This window comes from Schistocerca nitens, chromosome 3, assembly GCF_023898315.1.
Source record: "Schistocerca nitens isolate TAMUIC-IGC-003100 chromosome 3, iqSchNite1.1, whole genome shotgun sequence".
NCBI classification, from domain to species: domain Eukaryota; kingdom Metazoa; phylum Arthropoda; class Insecta; order Orthoptera; family Acrididae; genus Schistocerca; species Schistocerca nitens.
Genome location: NC_064616.1, coordinates 145,967,464 through 145,985,569, shown reverse-complemented (window position 1 = coordinate 145,985,569; position 18,106 = coordinate 145,967,464). Strand labels below are relative to the sequence as shown.

The following is an 18,106-nucleotide window of genomic DNA, read 5'->3' as shown; positions in this document are numbered from 1 at the left end:
AATACTATCATCCAGGAATTAATTTCATTGTAATTGTCTTTTCATACCTTTCAATCAATACAACATTTCTTCTTACTCAATTTTTGCCCCTGTTTTACACAGTAAAAATGTTTTCTTAGACGAATCAGACAAAACTGAGAAAGAAAACCGGCGAAAGAAAAGATATAAAACCTTGAACTGTATTAGTTGGATTATAAAAATTAGTGCTACTATATATGATCAATTACATCCGACGCGAACTGTTCTTGTACAACAGTATTATTGTAAGCATAGTGTAGTACTGAAAGAAAATAATAGGGGAAAATTATCAATTTGTGAATTTCCTAAACTACGTTAGATCAAATTTCATATCTACGAAAGCGAAAAGCATCTGAAATTATCGGTTACATACTCATACAAATTAACAGAACTGGTTATTTTTGTAGTTTTGTAGTTTTGAGTCTATCCACGATAGTCTACCCTGCGTAAGCCTCTTTGTTGTCTCTAAACGATTACAGCCTGTAGTTGGTTACTGTAGTTAAGCGTTGGCTTCCCTCCACAATTAACATCGCCCCCCTCCTTCCCTGTCTATTCCTTTCTGTCTGCCTCAGGATGTATTTTATCAACCGATATTTTCCTTTAGTCAGGTTGTGCCGTATCGCTGTCTTCTCCCCAGTTGTAACAAGACCGATCAAACTGATGTTCAGAATTGTTCTGTAGCATCACGTCTTAAAAGATTGTACTTTTTTCTTTCCTGAACTGTTTATCGCCCATGTTTCACTTCCGTACAAGATATAATGTAACAGACCGGTACGCACTAGATGTAGAATACGATACACCCTTTTAGTAAACAAACTGATACAGCTGGTACTTCGCAAGTAAGGCTTATTCTTGAATCGTTTATTTTTCCGCTCACGGTGACTACTGATTCACTGTGTTATTTGTGAACATAATTAAATCATTTTTATTTAACGTCAAATCAGTAGTGTTTGTCACTTAATTACTCTTTTCTGATATTTTCGTTAATTTCAAATAGAATATTACGTAAGTCTATGCAAAGTGAAGTTCAGACACAAATTTAAAACAGGCCCTTACCGTTTTCAGATTTATTGAAAATCTCTCTTCAGATGGCTCTTAGAGGTTACCTTGCTTTGCGGCTGGTGCCTCGTTTTGTACTAGTTCCCGGTTTTGTGCAATAAGATGAACAAAATGTTCGTGAATGACGCAACCAGCCGCAAATTCTTTTTGAATGTTTATACAATACAGAGGTCGGAATGGCTGACTTGGCAATTTCAATGTTATTTTATCCATGTTGGATCTTGTGTTCACAATTCGGTAAACATATGATTGATTTCTTTTTTCTTTTCGACCTTCACTAAAACATTTTCGGAATGATTTTAAAGCTGATAGAACATGGCATTTGACGACACATTACGTAGTTTATACTTCTTTGTGACGAACTTGTCCTGTATTTGTATCATGCGTTTTAAAGTTAGCAGGTTTTTGTGCCCGCAGTATGTCAGTGGTGTTTGATTATATGCAAACTGCTTTAACACGCACAGTCCTGTTTTATGGCAGCACAGACGCTCAGCAGTTACAAAACGTGGCCCAGCTCCAAACTGTCTTTTTCGAAAATCCACTCCTGGATGGCGGTTTATTGTTTCAGGAGCCCACTCACACGCAACGGGTAATCAGTATGAAACTGCTCTGTTCTGCCATATGCATGTGAAGGAGGAGTAAGGTGACGTTATGTACGATATGTGATTTTCGGATTCACTAAATTGGTTCTTATTCACTGTTTATTTCCAAATTTCGGAATCTCATTTAGGTATCGTGCACAGTAATACCTTGGATATCATAGGAGAACAATTTAAGAAGTTAGGTGGTACAATATGGAGCACGTTTTGAATAGAGTGAGATTCGATAATCAGAATATGAATTTATTAAACATGTTAATATCATAAGCATCTCTCTGAGTATCATCATCGTACATTTATAGGATCTAGAGGCCCATTTTTCGACAGACGTCTAGACTCTAGAGTCGACCTAAGCACTTAGATATGTTAGAATGGTTAAACAATTGAGGATGCATAAACTAACAGACTTCGGCTTTAGGGAATGGGAAACTACATAACAGGGATACCAGAGAGCACTTAAATCACTTATATGTGAACACATGCAGAAGCCCAGCAATATTCGCTCCACACTTCGCTATTATTCAAATGACCAGACGGCTACCGGGACTGTCAGCGATGCGCCTCAGGCCTGGGTAGATGTCTCCACAATCAATACACAAAAAGGGTTAAAATAAAAAAAAGGTTCAAATAGCTCTGAGCACTATGGGACTTAACTTCTGAGATCATCAGTCCCCTAGAACTTAGAACTACTTCAACCTAACTAACCTAAGGACATCACACACATCCATGCCCAAGGCAGAATTCGAACCTGCGACCGTAGCGGTCGCGGGGTGTCAGACTGTAGCGCCTAGAACCGCTCGGCCACCCCGGCAGGCCGGTTAAAATCATCGAGGTAAAAAAACAAGGGAGGTGGTACTGCAGACTTACGCTGTACGTTGTTTTGAAGCCAGAGTGAGCGGGGCCTGCCGGTGTTTTAAGTAGCCCAAATGGTTAGCAGACTACTGTTTACGAGCGATTCTTGTTCATTATTTCTGTTGTGCGGGCGCAACAACTATTTTAAACACCAAAAATTATAGAGCGGTCTATAGTGCCAGTTAGACCGTCAGCGAGAGCGCACCGCTAGTTCCTGCTATTAATAAGGCGAGTACACCGTTCGCTTGTTACATATTTTTACGAGCTTCAAACAGGAGCGACTTATTTTCAGTTATCTGGGTAGTTACTAGTTTATTTTTGTAATTTCTTGCGTGTTCCAGTGCTTAGTAGGCACAACCTTTTATTTCAATAACAGTGTAGCGTACAGTACCGCCGTTGCTATCGACGGCTCCCGTATCGTGCAGGCTTTTGTTTGTTTGGTTAGAACAGCTCAGTGTCAGTTTTTTTTAGACCGTCAGCGAGAACACACCGCTAGTTCCTGCTACTAATAAGGCGAGTACATCGTTCGCTTGTTACATATTTTTACGAGCTTCAAACAGGAACGACTTCAGTAATGGACAGGAACTGTGACTGCTGTGTACAGATGCGAGCTGAGCTGACGACCCTTCGCTCACAGCTTCAGGCTGCGTTGGCTTCCGTCACACAGCTTGAGGCTGCTGCCAAGGGGCGTCACTGTGGGGGATCGGACGCGAGGATGCGAGGGAAGTCGAGCACGTCCCACGTGTCCGCCCCTAGTAATGCCTGCACTGAGGTTGACCCCTCACCCTTGGTCGAGTGGGAGATCATTCCAAAGTCTGGCAGGCAGCGAAAAACTTTGCGAGGGGCCGATTGTAGGGCCTCCCCGGTTCGTTTTACGAACAGGTTTCGGGCGTTATCTGCGGCTGACGATGTCTCTGAGCCGGATGCAGTCGTCCACCCTGTTCCAGAGGAAGCTTCTCGGCCCGCAAGGTCTGGGTGTTCACAGAGGGTGGGTTTGCTGGTTGCTGGGAGCTCCAACGTTAGGCGCGTAATGGGGCCCCTTAGGAACATGACTGCCAAGGAGGGGAAGGAAGCCAGTGTGCACACAGTGTGCATTCCGGGGGGAGTCATCCCGGATGTGGAGAGGGTGCTTCCGGATGCCATGAAGAGTACAGGGTGCAGCCAACTGCAGGTGGTGGCTCATGTCGGTACCAATGACGTGTGTCGCTTTGGATCGGAGCAGATTCTGTCTGGTTTCGGGCTGCTAGCGGAAATGGTAAAGACTGCCAGTCTTGCTTCCGAGATTAAGGCGAAGCTCACTATCTGCAGCATCGTCGATAGAACCGACTGGGGTCCTTTGGTGCAGAGCCGAGTGTAAGTTCTGAATCAGAGGCTCAGGCGGTTCTGTGAGCGTGCAGGCTGCAGATTCCTTGACTTGCGTCATCGGGTGGTGGGTTTCCGGGTTCCGCTTACTAGTTCAGGAGTCCACTACACACAGGAGGCGGCTACACGGGTAGCGGGGGCTGTGTGGAAGGGACTTGGAGGATTTTGAGGTTAGAGGGTCTCAGGGAACCACAGAAGGGACGTCCGTCTAAAAGTGGGCAGGTAAAACACAGTAAGGTAGTTGTAGAAACGATTGGTATTGTAGTTGTAAATTGCCGTAGCTGTGTTGGGAAAGAACCAGAGCTCCAAGCCCTAATAGAAAGCACTGAAGCTCAAATAGTTGTAGGTACAGAGAACTGGCTAAAGCCGGAAATAATTTCAGCCGAAATTTTTTCAAACGATCTAACAGTGTTCAGAAGGGATAGATTAAATACAGTTGGTGGTGGAGTATTTATTGCTGTCAGAGATAGTTTGCCTTGTAGTGAAATTGAAGTAGATAGTTCATGTGAAATAGTATGGGTAGAGGTAATACCTGACAACCGGACTAAACTGTTTTACCGACCCCCCGACTCAGAAGACATAGTTGCTGAATAGTTCAGAGAAAACTTGACCCTCATTTCAAATAAGTACCATGCTTATACAATTATAGTTGGTGGTGACTTCAATCTACCCTCGATATGCGGGAAAAATTATACGTTTAAAGCTGGCGGCAGGCATAAAACTTCATCCGAAATTGTACTGAATGCTTTCTCAGAAAAGTTTTTTGAACACTTAGTTCTGAGCCCACTCGAAGCGTAAATGGTTGCGAAAGCATACTTGACCTTTTAGCAACAAATAATCCTGGACAAATAGTGTGTGTTGTGACGAATACAGGGATTAGCGACCACAAGGCAGTTGGAGCTAGGCTGAATACCGTAACACCTACAACCATCGAAAAGAAATGCAAAGTATATCTATTTAAAAAAGCTGATAAAAATGCTCTTAACGCCTTTTTAAGAGACAGTCTTCACTCTTTCCGGTCTGATCACGTAAGTGTAGGAAAGTTGTGGAATGTTTTCAAAGAGATAGTATCAACAGCAACTGAGAGATATATACCACATAAATTAATAAGTGATTGTACTGATCCCCCGTGGTACACAAAACGGGTCATATCATTGTAGCAGAAGCAACGAGAAAAGCATGCCAAATTTAAAAGAACGCAAAATCCCCAAGATTGGCAAAGAAGACGAAGCAAATATTTCTGAATTCCAATCAAGAACAACTGCCATGATGAGAAACATAGAAGTAGATATCCTCGGTGTAGCAAAGCAACTTAAATCACTTAATAAAGGCAAGTCCTCCGGTCCAGATCGTATACCAGTCAGGTTCCTCTCAGAGTATGCTGATAAAATAGCTCCATATTTAGCAACCACTCGCTCACAGAAAGACCCGTACCTAAAGACTGGCAAATTGCTCAAGTCACACCAATACCCAAAAAGGGCCTGTATCACTAACGTCGATTTGCAGTAGGGTACATATACTGTATTCGAACATTATTAAGTACCTCGAAGAAAACGATTTATTGACATACTGTCAGCAGCGATTCAGAAAATATAGTTCTTGTGAAACACAACTAGCTTTTTATACTCATGAAGTAATAAGTGCTATCGACAGGGGATGTCAAATTGATTCCATATTTTTAGATTTCCAGAAGGCTTTCGACACCATTCATCTCACGCGTCTTCCAACCAAACTGTGTGCCTACGGAGTATCGCCTCAGTTGTGCAACTGGATTCGTGATTTCCTATCAGAAAGGTCACAGTTCGTAGTAATAGACGGAAAGTCATCGAGTAAAACAGAAGTAATATCCGGCGTTCCCCCGGGAAGTGTTATAGGCCCTCTATTGTTCCTGATCTGTATTATGGACATAGGAGACAATCTGAGTAGCCGTCAAAGATTGTTTGCAGATGATGCTGTCATTTACCGTCTTGTAAAGTCATCAGATGATCAAAACGACTTGCAAAATGATTTAGATAAGATATCTGTGTGGTGTCACCGACAGACACCACACTTGCTAGGTGGTAGCCTTTAAATCGGCCGCGGTCCGTTAGTATACGTCGGACCCGCGTGTCGCCACTGTCAGTGATTGCAGACCGAGCGCCGCCACACGGCAGGTCTAGAGAGACGTCCTAGCACTCGCCCAGCTGTACAGCAGACTTTGCCAGAGATGGATCACTGACTAATACGCTCTCATTTGCCGAGACGATAGTTAGCATAGCCTTCAGCTACGTCATTTGCTACGACCTAGCAAGGCGCCATTACCAGTTTGGCTCAAATGGCTCTGAGCACTATGGGACTCAACTGCTGTGGTCATAAGTCCCCTAGAACTTAGAACTACTTAAACCTAACTAACCTAAGGACAGCACATAACACCCAGCCATCACGAGGCAGAGAAAATCCCTGACCCCGCCGGGAATCGAACCCGGGAACCCGGGCGTGGGAAGCGAGAACGCTACCGCACGACCACGAGATGCGGGCCATTACCACTTTATATTGAGATTGTAATTAATGTATCATCAAGAGCGATGTTCTCCAATTATGGATTAAAGTTAAGTATTCCAGAAGCTATGTACTATTTTTGGCTACTATAACTCCTTTAACTGTTCCAGACCTCACGCCAGTCTGCGTGAGCTTAAACGCGTGCATTTCGGCCTCCTCTAGCAACACGGTGTTGGCTCTTCTGCCAACACATCAATCTGTATGGTGCGAAAAGTGGCAATTGACCCTGAATAAAGAAAAGTGCTAAATTATTCACATGAGTACTAAAAGAAATCAGCTAAATTTCTATTACGCGATAAGTCACACAAATCTGAAGGCTCTAAATTCAACTAAATACTTAGGGATTACAGTTACAAATAACCTAAATTTGAACGATGACATAGATAATACTGTGGATAGAGCAAACCAAAGATCGCGATTCATTGGCAGAACACGTAGAAGGTGCAACAGGTCTACCAAAGAGACTGCTTACACTACGCTTGTCCGCCCTATTCTGGAGTATTGCTGTTCTGTGTGTGATCCGCATCAGGTGAGACTGACGGATGACACCGTAAAAGTACAAAGAAGGGCAGCTCGTTTTGTATTATCACGAAATAGGGGAGATATTGTCACAGACATGATACGTGAATTGGAGTGGCAATCATTAAAACAAGGGCGTTTTTCGTTGCGACGCGATCTTCTCATGAAATTTCAATCACTATTTTTCTCCTCCGATTGCGAAAACATTCTGTTGGCACCCACCTACATAGGGAGAAATGATCATCACGATACAATAAGAGAAATCAGGGCTCGCACAGAAAAATTTAAGTGCTCGTTTTTCCCGCGTGCCGTTCGAGAGTGGAACGGTAGTGAGACAGCATGAAGGTGGTTCATTGAACCCTCTGCCAGGCACTTTATTGTGAATAGCAGAGTAATCACGTAGATGTAGGTGTAGAATAACAGTGTCAGAAAGGCAATTTTGAACGTTTTTATGTTCTTGAACGCGTATTTGCTCTAGTAATACGACGTAGAGTAACGTCACTGGGAGGTGTCACCACAGTGAACTACAGGAGTATGACTGCGGCGAACCTTATGTTTTGGGCTAGTTAAGATGGCGAAAATCAGCTTCAAGTCTGTGACGTAGTGCCATCTCTCCTCTTTGTTTACCACCATGGTTAAAATGCTTAAATCAATAACTGAGAGAATTTTTCCACACAAGCAGGTAGTCATTTTACTTAGAATGACGTACCATATAAAGTTAAGAAGCCCCACCACTACAGGTCGGGCACCGTCGCTCTGTGGGAAATCCACCGTTAGCATAAGAGCACAGAGCTTCTCAACCATCTGACCACAAATAACATATTATCAAGAACACAGTTTGGATTTCTGAAGGGCTCTGATATCGAAAAGGCTATTTACACCTACAGTGAAAATGTACTTAATTCATTAAATAACAAGTTACAAGCAGCAGGTATTTTCTGTGATTTGTCAAAGGCATTCGATTGTGTGAACCGCAACATCCTTTTAAATAAATTAGAATTCTATGGTGTCACAGGCAGTGCTGCAAAATGGTTCATGTCATACCTCGCTAACAGGAAACAGAGGGACTAGTGAATTAAGTCATCAGTCATCATCAGAATGGGAAGAAATTACATGTGGTGTCCCACAAGGACCCATCTAAGGGCCATTGCTTTTCCTTGTGTACATTAATGATCTCTCATCAGTTACACTGCCAGAAGCAGAGTTCGTTTTGTTTGCAGATGACACAAGTATTGCAATAAATAGTATGTCGAGTGTAGTTCTCGAAAGATCTGCTAATGATATTTTCATGGATATTAATAAATGGTTTAAAGCCAACTCACTGACATTAAACTTCGAAAAGACTCACTATGTGCAATTCAGAACCTGTAAGAGGTTTCCACCCAGCATATGCATAAAGTATGAAGAAGGGCAGATAGAAGAGGTTGACAGTCTTAAATTCCTGGGATTACAACTTGATAATAAATTCAGTTGGGAGGAGCACACCACAGAACTGCAGAAACGCCTTAACAAATCTGTATTTGCAATTCGAGTGTTAGCAGAAGTAGGCGACATAAAAATGAAAAATCTTGCATACTTTGCCTACTTTCATTCCATAATGTCATATGGTATAACATTTTGGGGTAACTCTTCAAGCCGGCCGGAGTGGCGGAGCGGTTCTGGGCGCTACAGTCTGGAACTGCGCGACCGCTACGGTCGCAGGTTTGTATCCCGCGTCGGACATGGATGTATGTGATGTCCTTAGGTTTGTTAGGTTTAAGTAGTTCTAAGTTCTAGGGGACTGATGACCATAGAAGTTAAGTCCAATAGTGCTCAGAGCCATTTGAACCATTTTAACTCTTCAAGTCAAACAAAAGTTTTCAGAGTCCAAAAGCGTGTAATACGTATTATTTGTGGAGTAAATTCACGGACATCCTGTAGAAACCTCTTCAAAGAACTGGGTATACTAACTACTGCATCTCAGTATATTTACTCCTTAATGAAATTTGTCCTAAATAATATATCTCTTTTTCCAACAAACAGCTCAGTTCATACATACAATACCAGGAACAAAAATGATCTGCACAAGGACTTAAAAGCACTTACTTTTAGTTCAAAAAGGGGTCCACTACTCAGGAACACTCATCTTCAATAATTTGCCAGCAAACATAAAAAAATTAGTTACAAATAAATATCAGTTTAAAAGGAGCCTGAAAGACTTACTAGTGACCAACTCCTTCTACTCCATTGTCGAATTTTTTAAGAGAAACAAATGATGTATTGTATATATTCACACTATTAGTATTGTTATTTCAGCTTAAAAAAATGACATGTTCCACATCCACGAGGATCTCCTCAACACGGATCTATGGAATCTAATCTAATCTAAATCTAATCTGCTCATCCGCTAATTACCCTTCCAGAGCCTAGTGCGCTTCCAGAGCTCCGCCGTCATGGCCCTGCAGGAGGCCAGCGAGGCCTACCTCCGGTCACACGGATCCGAAATAGTGGGACTCAAGACACGTGGTGGACTAAAGGGCGAGAATCACTCAATCTCCAATAACTTCAGAAATGGAAAAACTAGAGGAAATCGCATCTGCATGTGGCAGTTAGTTGGATTCTATGCTTTATGATCTACATTTTGAGCGACACCAACCATCAGACAAGGTATCATTTAAAGGTCCTTCAAACATACGAATTTACACGAAGGTATGCAAATGTAAAGGGATAGCGAAACACTTGCGTAGCCACTATAAATGAAATAAATAAAATTGTAACTCATGTTTCTGTTAACTCTGGGAGTACTGGAGTCATCTTCAGAATACTCTCACACTCGTGTCATTCACGTGAACACACTTACAGGGAAGAATGGGAACGGAACTTGCTGTACAGAGGTGTAAAGACAAGCGAAACAGCTCCTCTCTCTTCCAGAGGCTGTGGGTAGTTGCGGCAGAGTGAAATGTCGAACGGACTGAACACTGCCAATATGTCAGGGTGCCAAATGCGCTTAACATTCACGTAGCGCATTCAGTTCACCTGTTTCAACGCGATTAACCAAAAATAGTTTTCAGGATGTAACTATAGGAAAGATGTTAAGTTGCAGATGCTGTATAGAGTGTAACTTTCGCTTTGTTAGACGTTGAATTAAAATCATTTCACGAATGTTTTTGCGACGTCAAAAAGAAAAAAATCGCTAGTAAGTTTGTCGATTTCTGAACGAAAAATATATCTTTTTACCGTAGTTCACCAAACCAGTACCGAGAAGAAAACGAGGCCCCAGCAGGAGAGCAAGAAAACATGTAACAGCATCTGTAAGTGCATTTTAATAAATCCGTAACAGGTAATGGATTCTTTTAAATAAAATTATTAAACTATAATTGTGACTAATGGTTGTTTAAATTGTAAACGTTGTAAAAAATGTAATTAGTTTTTGTTATTTTAATCTAGTTAAAAATCTGGTGGGAACAGAAACTGATTGTTAGGAATATATAAATACTCCATCGGCTGCACTCGCCAAAGTAGTACAAGAGAGTCACAGAGTTCACGCTAGGAGCAGCGAAGTTTTACAGGATCATTTTCGTACGCATATGCTGAAATTGTCTCGGATCTTTCATTTCTTAATCAAGAAACTTTAAAAATCATTAACTGGAGTATCCAACCTTTTTTTTTCTGCATGCTTCTTGTTATTTCGAAGTTCCAAAAATGCCCAACTATAAAACCCGGTTCAGCTGGGTGGTAGGTCGGATTAATTATTTTCATGATGTAGAGATCCAAGCGAAGGAAATGAAAATATGATTTTGTTTCATAAGTAATAAAATTTTCCACGATACTTAGAGTGAACGGATTAAAACCGCCTGTTAGTTGTGTATAATTTTTATATCGGATGGTTTTAACGACAGAAAGAAGTTCTTCAGTAAGTGCAGAGTAATGTTTACTGCCTGAATGAAAAGAAGATACGAAATGAAACTGATTACCAGTACTGGCCTTTCACTCTGGAAAACTATGAGGGTCACCGATCTTTTTGGTCCGATGTGCCGGAAGGTTCACCGTCAGCTGTGTGGCGCGTTCCTAGTCAGGACACAGCGATCAGGTACAAAAAATACTCATTTTCGTAAAGTCCAGTGGAGAGCCAAGCGGTTCTAGGCGCTTCAGTCTGGAACGCGCGACCGCTACGGTCGCAGGTTCGAATCCTGCCTCGGGCATGGGTGTGTGTAATGTCCTTAGGTTAGTTAGGTTTAAGTAGTTCTAAGTTCTAGGGGACTGATGACCTCAGCAGTTAAGTCCCATAGTGCTCAGAGCCATTTTAACCTTTTGAACCATCCAGTGGAGAGGAAAACTCTCTCCCCCCCCCCCCCCCCCAACCCCTCTTCCCCAGCCCTCTTACCTGTAAAACCCGGCCAGTGTTCTCTTTTTTGGTTCAGAGCCGGACAGCGACTGCGGTGGCTCTGTGAGTGAGACATTGCACACAAATAAGGGACAAGCAGGGTTGAAATCCGCGTCTACTCATAATGATTTAGGTTTTCATTAGTTTCCAAAAGTTATGCAAAAGCTTTATAGTCTGAGGAGCGCAGTCACGATAAATCATGTTGAGAAATAAAACTACTTCAGTTGTAAAATCCTTTTACTCTTCCTTAGCACTTACAGCTGTATCGTCATGTGCCTACTTCTGTTTTTGGTAAACTTCTTCCTTTGTAATAAATCTTCAAAGTCCCTTCTGTATTTGCAACGTCTCATCCTCCTTTTGGGTAAGATGTATTGTACTTACTTTCGTTCCAGCACTGCTCGCTAATATTCTCTTTCCGTCGGTCTCACTTTCGTGCCATGTTCAAGTTATTTCATTTGCTAACTAAACGGTCATGTCACGGATTACGCCTACTTGTTATAGTATCACTTACATCTACATCTCCATCTATATCTACAGCTACATAGATACTCTGAAAATCGCACTTAAGTGCCTGGCAGAGTAACAACCTTCATAATAGTTCTCTATTATTCTACTCTCGAACAGCGCGCTGAAGAAACGAACAACTATATCTTTACATGTGAGCTCTGACTTCCCTTATTTTATTACGATGATCGTTCCTCTTGATGCAGGTCGCGTCAACAAAATATTTTCGCATTCGAAGGAGAAAGTTGACGATTAAAATTTCGTGAGAAGATCACGCATCAACGAGAAACGCATTTGTTTTAATGATGTCCACTACAAATCCTGTATCACGTCCGTGACACTCTCTCCCCTATTTCTCGATAATATTAAACGAGTTGCCCTGTTTTGAACTTTCTCACTGTACTCCGGTAATCCTTTATGATAAGGATCCCACACCGCGGAGCAGTACGCTAAAACAGAACGGACAAGCGTAATGTAGGCAGTCTCATTAGTAGATCTGTTGCAACTTCTAAGTGTTCTACCAATAAATCGCAGTGTTTGGTTCTCCTTTCACACAACATTTAATATGTGTTCTTTCCAATTTAAGTAGCTCGTAATTGTAATTTCTAGGTATTTACTTGAATTAAAGGCCTTTATACACTCCTGGAAATTGAAAAAAGAACACATTGACACCGGTGTGTCAGACCCACCATACTTGCTCCAGACACTGCGAGAGGGCTGTACAAGCAATGATAACACGCACGGCACAGCGGACACACCAGGAACCGCGGTGTTGGCCGTCGAATGGCGCTAGCTGCGCAGCATTTGTGCACCGCCGCCGTCAGTGTCAGCCAGTTTGCCGTGGCCTACGGAGCTCCATCGCAGTCTTTAACACTGGTAGCATGCCGCGACAGCGTGGACGTGAACCGTATGTGCAGTTGACGGACTTTGAGCGAGGGCGTATAGTGGGCATGCGGGAGGCCGGGTGGACGTACCGCCGAATTGCTCAAGACGTGGGGCGTGAGGTCTCCACAGTACATCGATGTTGTCGCCAGTGGTCGGCGGAAGGTGCACGTGCCCGTCGACCTGGGACCGGACCGCAGCGACGCACGGATGCACGCCAAGACCGTAGGATCCTACGCAGTGCCGTAGGGGACCGCACCGCCACTTCCCAGCAAATTAGGGACACTGTTGCTCCTGGGGTATCGGTGAGGACCATTCGCAACCGTCTCCATGAAGCTGGGCTACGGTCCCGCACACCGTTAGGCCGTCTTCCGCTCACGCCCCAACATCGTGCAGCCCACCTCCAGTGGTGTCGCGACAGGCGTGAATGGAGGGACGAATGGAGACGTGTCGTCTTCAGCGATGAGAGTCGCTTCTGCCTTGGTGCCAATGATGGTCGTATGCGTGTTTGGCGCCGTGCAGGTGAGCGCCACAATCAGGACTGCATACGACCGAGGCACACAGGGCCAACACCCGGCATCATGGTGTGGGGAGCGATCTCCTACACTGGCTGTACACCACTGGTGATCGTCGAGGGGACACTGAATAGTGCACGGTACATCCAAACCGTCATCGAACCCATCGTTCTACCATTCCTAGACCGGCAAGGGAACTTGCTGTTCCAACAGGACAATGCACGTCCGCATGTATCCCGTGCCACCCAACGTGCTCTAGAAGGTGTAAGTCAACTACCCTGGCCAGCAAGATCTCCGGATCTGTCCCCCATTGAGCATGTTTGGGACTGGATGAAGCGTCGTCTCACGCGGTCTGCACGTCCAGCACGAACGCTGGTCCAACTGAGGCGCCAGGTGGAAATGGCATGGCAAGCCGTTCCACAGGACTACATCCAGCATCTCTACGATCGACTCCATGGGGGAATAGCAGCCTGCATTGCTGCGAAAGGTGGATATACACTGTACTAGTGCCGACATTGTGCATGCTCTGTTGCCTGTGTCTATGTGCCTGTGGTTCTGTCAGTGTGATCATGTGATGTATCTGACCCCAGGAATGTGTCAATAAAGTTTCCCCTTCCTGGGACAATGAATTCACGGTGTTCTTATTTCAATTTCCAGGAGTGTATTTGATTGATTTATAGTGTAACCGAAGTTTAACGGATTCCTTTTAGCACACATGTGGCTGACTTCACAGTTTTCATTATTGAGGTTGAATTGCCAATTTTCACACCACAGAGATATCTTTTGTAGATCGTTTTGCAATTTTTTTGACCTACTGAAGACTTTACTAGACGATAAACGACAGCATCATCTGCAAACAACCAACTGTATAGATGAATATCTTACCAGAGGCTGTTAAGCCAGCTTAAGTAAGAAAGTCTGTTAGATTTGAGTTTTGACAGCACTTGGTCACAACAGTCAAAATTAGCTATTTTGTGTATGAAAAATATATTAACAGTGCATAACAATGTTTCATTCTGACAGCGTGTTAATTCTGTAAATATTAGCTGTATGTCACAAAATCGGTTTACTTTCCGACACAATCGAAAACGCGAGAACTGTGTCTATTACATATTTAATTAACACCCACAAATTCAAGAAACTAAACTACCAGAACCACACAGATGAAACTATATAATTCGCTCCTGGTTAGGAACTTGTAAAATGTCACAAAATCGGTTACTTCCCTGTTGCTGCTTGTGTCTCGGCTGGCTGCTACTGCCTGACTGGTTGTTTTATTCTAGGTTTCAATGGGAACCCTAACATGGCAGTTCATTTTCCTTGACGTACTGCTGTTCTGGCGGTCAAAAGCTTTTAGCTGGTTGACTATCAGCTAGAAGGCGTGTGGCAGTACGTGTTCACCTCTATATGGTGCCTCTTACATCTTCTTCTTATCCACTGTGACATTACATAAAATTCTGTTTCACTGTTTGTATCCTTCTCCATAGATTTTATGGGAGCGTTCTCCACCATATCTTATTACTTGTAGGACATCCACCACATCTGCGGATAATATGTTGTATGGGATTGACACTTGGTCTTCCCGTAATACTTTATGTATTTCATGACTTTCTCCAGTGAGTACATTTCATTACGGTTTCATCTTAGCTTGGGATTATTTATTTTCCTACATGATTGCTTTTACACTTGTATGCAGATTTCCCTTAAGGTGCAGCTGTAAGTATTGCCAAACCGGTAGTACCTAAGTAGAAAATGATATTACAGCTTAAGCCGTTTTATTTCACAACATTCCAAAAGTGAGTTCGGGCACATCCTAGGATAGTTCCTTAGACATATATCTCTTTATCTACTCTCAACTTGTGATCCATTTCTAAGACATCAAAATAGACAGGCTGCTAAACATTAAATCACCATTTTCTTCTATCGAATGGTGATAAAACTAATGCATTAAGGCTGCAACTGCTTCTTCGGAGCCACTCGCAGCGAATTTTCCACGATGTAGCGACATCGGGAGGATTATTGCTACATAAGTGTTTAGTGATAAATTTTGTGTGAGCTGTTCTCAATAACTCCGCAAGCGCGAATGTTTTTCTTGGCTTAAATTCTATCAGGTCAAGCACCAAACAAAAAGAGCGAAAAATGTAAACGCAAACTTCCAAAATGCCATTGAAATATTTCAAAATATCATCAATATCTTATTTATAAAGGTAGTAAAAAGAACCTCGTTTCGTTGTACTCATGCATAAACAATCCCTATTACTTTACAACTATCGGGAGCGATTACATTACTTTAGAAGCTGAAAATTTCAAATCCTTAAAGCCCTTTGTTTCTTGCTACTACGCACAAAAGTTCTTTTAACAGCTTTCAACACAGGCAGGCAGATGATAAAACCATTCCGTATTTCTCAATTTTTAGTGGTGTTCCTCACACACAGATAAGCGTGGGGACACCGAAATGGAAAAAGCAGTTAATGTAGTTGTTGTATTCCCCAAAAGCCGGTTTCCATTCTGAGTTATGGATTTTGATGGTCATACGTAGTTTTTTAACGTAAATGAGAGATTTCATCTGTAAAAATGCAAAGGAACCTGCACTCACGGACAATACCTAAAACCGTTGTGCATATTTAGCGCCTGCGCCTATCTTGATCGTGAGTTCCCTTTTACATTAGAAAACATATAATGTCAGGAGAATGCTGGACTCAGCGGGGCTCATCAGCAGAAGCAGCATTTTCCTGAAGGTGGCAACTAGTTGGATCGCCGAAATATCGAATCGAGTTGATTTTAGGATCCGGCAGCAAACCCGAAGAGACATCCGAGACTTATTACGCCGGCAAAGCCTACGAAGCCACACAAGAAATACGTGCACTTTAAAAAACAAACATTCTAATCAAAGTCAATTGATGAAAAATCTTGTAATAGTCGCACGATGTTAGTAACTGAGAACCAATTTTACTTACACAGACTGAACTTGCCGTTTCTTCCAGTTTCTGTTAAACTACTGCACATACCAAAATTTTTGACATAGAGTGTAGGAGCCAGACAAAGGCTTACTGAAGGATATTCACATCTGTCTTTTACCGAGTAACTGTTAACCTTGGCGATCATATTCATTTCTAAAGTGCAGAATGCCTATTCAGTACAATTACTTGGAAGAAAAGAATTGGCATAAAAACACAGATCCTCATGAAATGGTGTGTAATTACAGATCTTACTCCAGCTGATCAATAATTTTTATATTGTATCCGTTTTGTGAGTAAAATGTATGAAATTTGCAAACTGAGATACTTTAATGGAAATGTGGATCTTAGCACTGTCATTCCTAACATTTTTCAACACTTAGCTGAGGTAGTTATTGAAACATAACGTATCTCTCTCATTAGTTTATAATAAGTTATCCCATTTATGTTCTCTTTGACGTCTTAAAGTTCTAATGTGTCGATGTTTGAAGTTTGTTACCCCAGCACAAATTCATCGTAATATTTAAAACTGAGAACTATAAGTGAGCCAGCGGATTGTGCATGTCCAGTGAAAAATTGCAAAAAAAAAAAAAAAAAAAAAACAAGGATCGAGCAAACTTTAAAGTTGTTATGTAAAAATAACTAATCGATTCCTGAAATCGTTAAAATTCATCAGCAGATATTCGGTAATCACAATTAATAAGAGATTTAAACAGTTCAGGTACTAATCGCATTCATATGAATGGTTTCTCAGTTATATATTATGAGAAATATATTGTTTCTGTTTCTCATTTCCGAGTATAAATTATTTTAATAATTTTTTTTCAGTCTTGTCTTTTCTTTTGTGTGGTTTACTATAAGAAAAAAGGACAAGGGATAAGATTTTTTAGTTCAAAGGAGTACTACAGCATTGGCCATTAAAATTGCAACAATATCAGTGATGGAAAATAATGAAATCTTACTTACCATGCGTATGCAGTAAAGTAGGAAGCACTCCGTCTTCAGGCTACGAGTGGCCTACCGCGACCATCCGACCGCTGTGTCATCCTAACTGGAGAATGCGGATAGGAGGGGCGTAGGGTCAGCACACCGCTCTACCGGTCGTTATGATGGTATTCTTGACCGAAGCCGCTACTATTCGGTCGAGTAGCTCCTCAATGGGCATCACGAGGCTGAGTGCACCGCGAAAAATGGCAACAGCGCATGGCGGCCTGGATGGTAGCCCATCCAAGTGCCAACCACGCCCGACAGCGCTTAACTTCGGTGATCTCGCGGGAACCGGTGTATCCACTGCGGCAAGGCCGTTGCCTAAAGTAGGAAGAGTACATGATTAAACAGGACTACTAGCTTACTACACAGTGCTGCCACCTCTGGCAACAACAATGCAGTAACACGGCTGAGCATTGAGTCGAACTGACAAGTGAACTGTACTATTTGATTCATATTGAGAGGGTGTGCAGGGTACCACTAGGACATATGTAAACGGGATGGCGCAATTCTCAACTATTTTCGAGAAAATTCTCTTCTAGAAAATTTTAGACCTGCTCATACACAGTAACTGAAAAACTGCAAAACCAAGAAGGAGGATGCCTATTCAGATCTAACGCCAATGGTGATAGTGGCGCCACTATGAGGGTGTAAATCACATCAGCTTGAAATACACGTTGTAACGTTCGTGAGCGTTAGTTAACTTCGAGATTGGACGCGGTGAGATTAATGCCTTTAAAGCGACAAAGACGCCGTCAATCAACACCTCACTGAGTCTGAACAAGATCGTGTTATCGGGATACGAGAAGCTGAATGTTGCTTCTGCGATGTTGGGGGAAGGCTTGGCCTGAAAGTAGCCACTGTAAATGATTACTGGGGGCGGTGGTCACGAGAATGTACGGCTCTGGCGCATCGTACTACATATGCAGCAGTGACTTGAGTAGTAGCTGG

At 42.5% G+C, this 18,106-nt stretch overlaps 1 pseudogene; it reads right to left on the bottom strand.

Moving 5' to 3' along the window:
• Positions 1 to 17,359: 17,359 nt before the first annotated feature.
• Positions 17,360 to 17,477, bottom strand: LOC126250507 (5S ribosomal RNA; annotated as a pseudogene).
• Between the last annotated feature and the right edge of the window lie 629 nt (positions 17,478 to 18,106).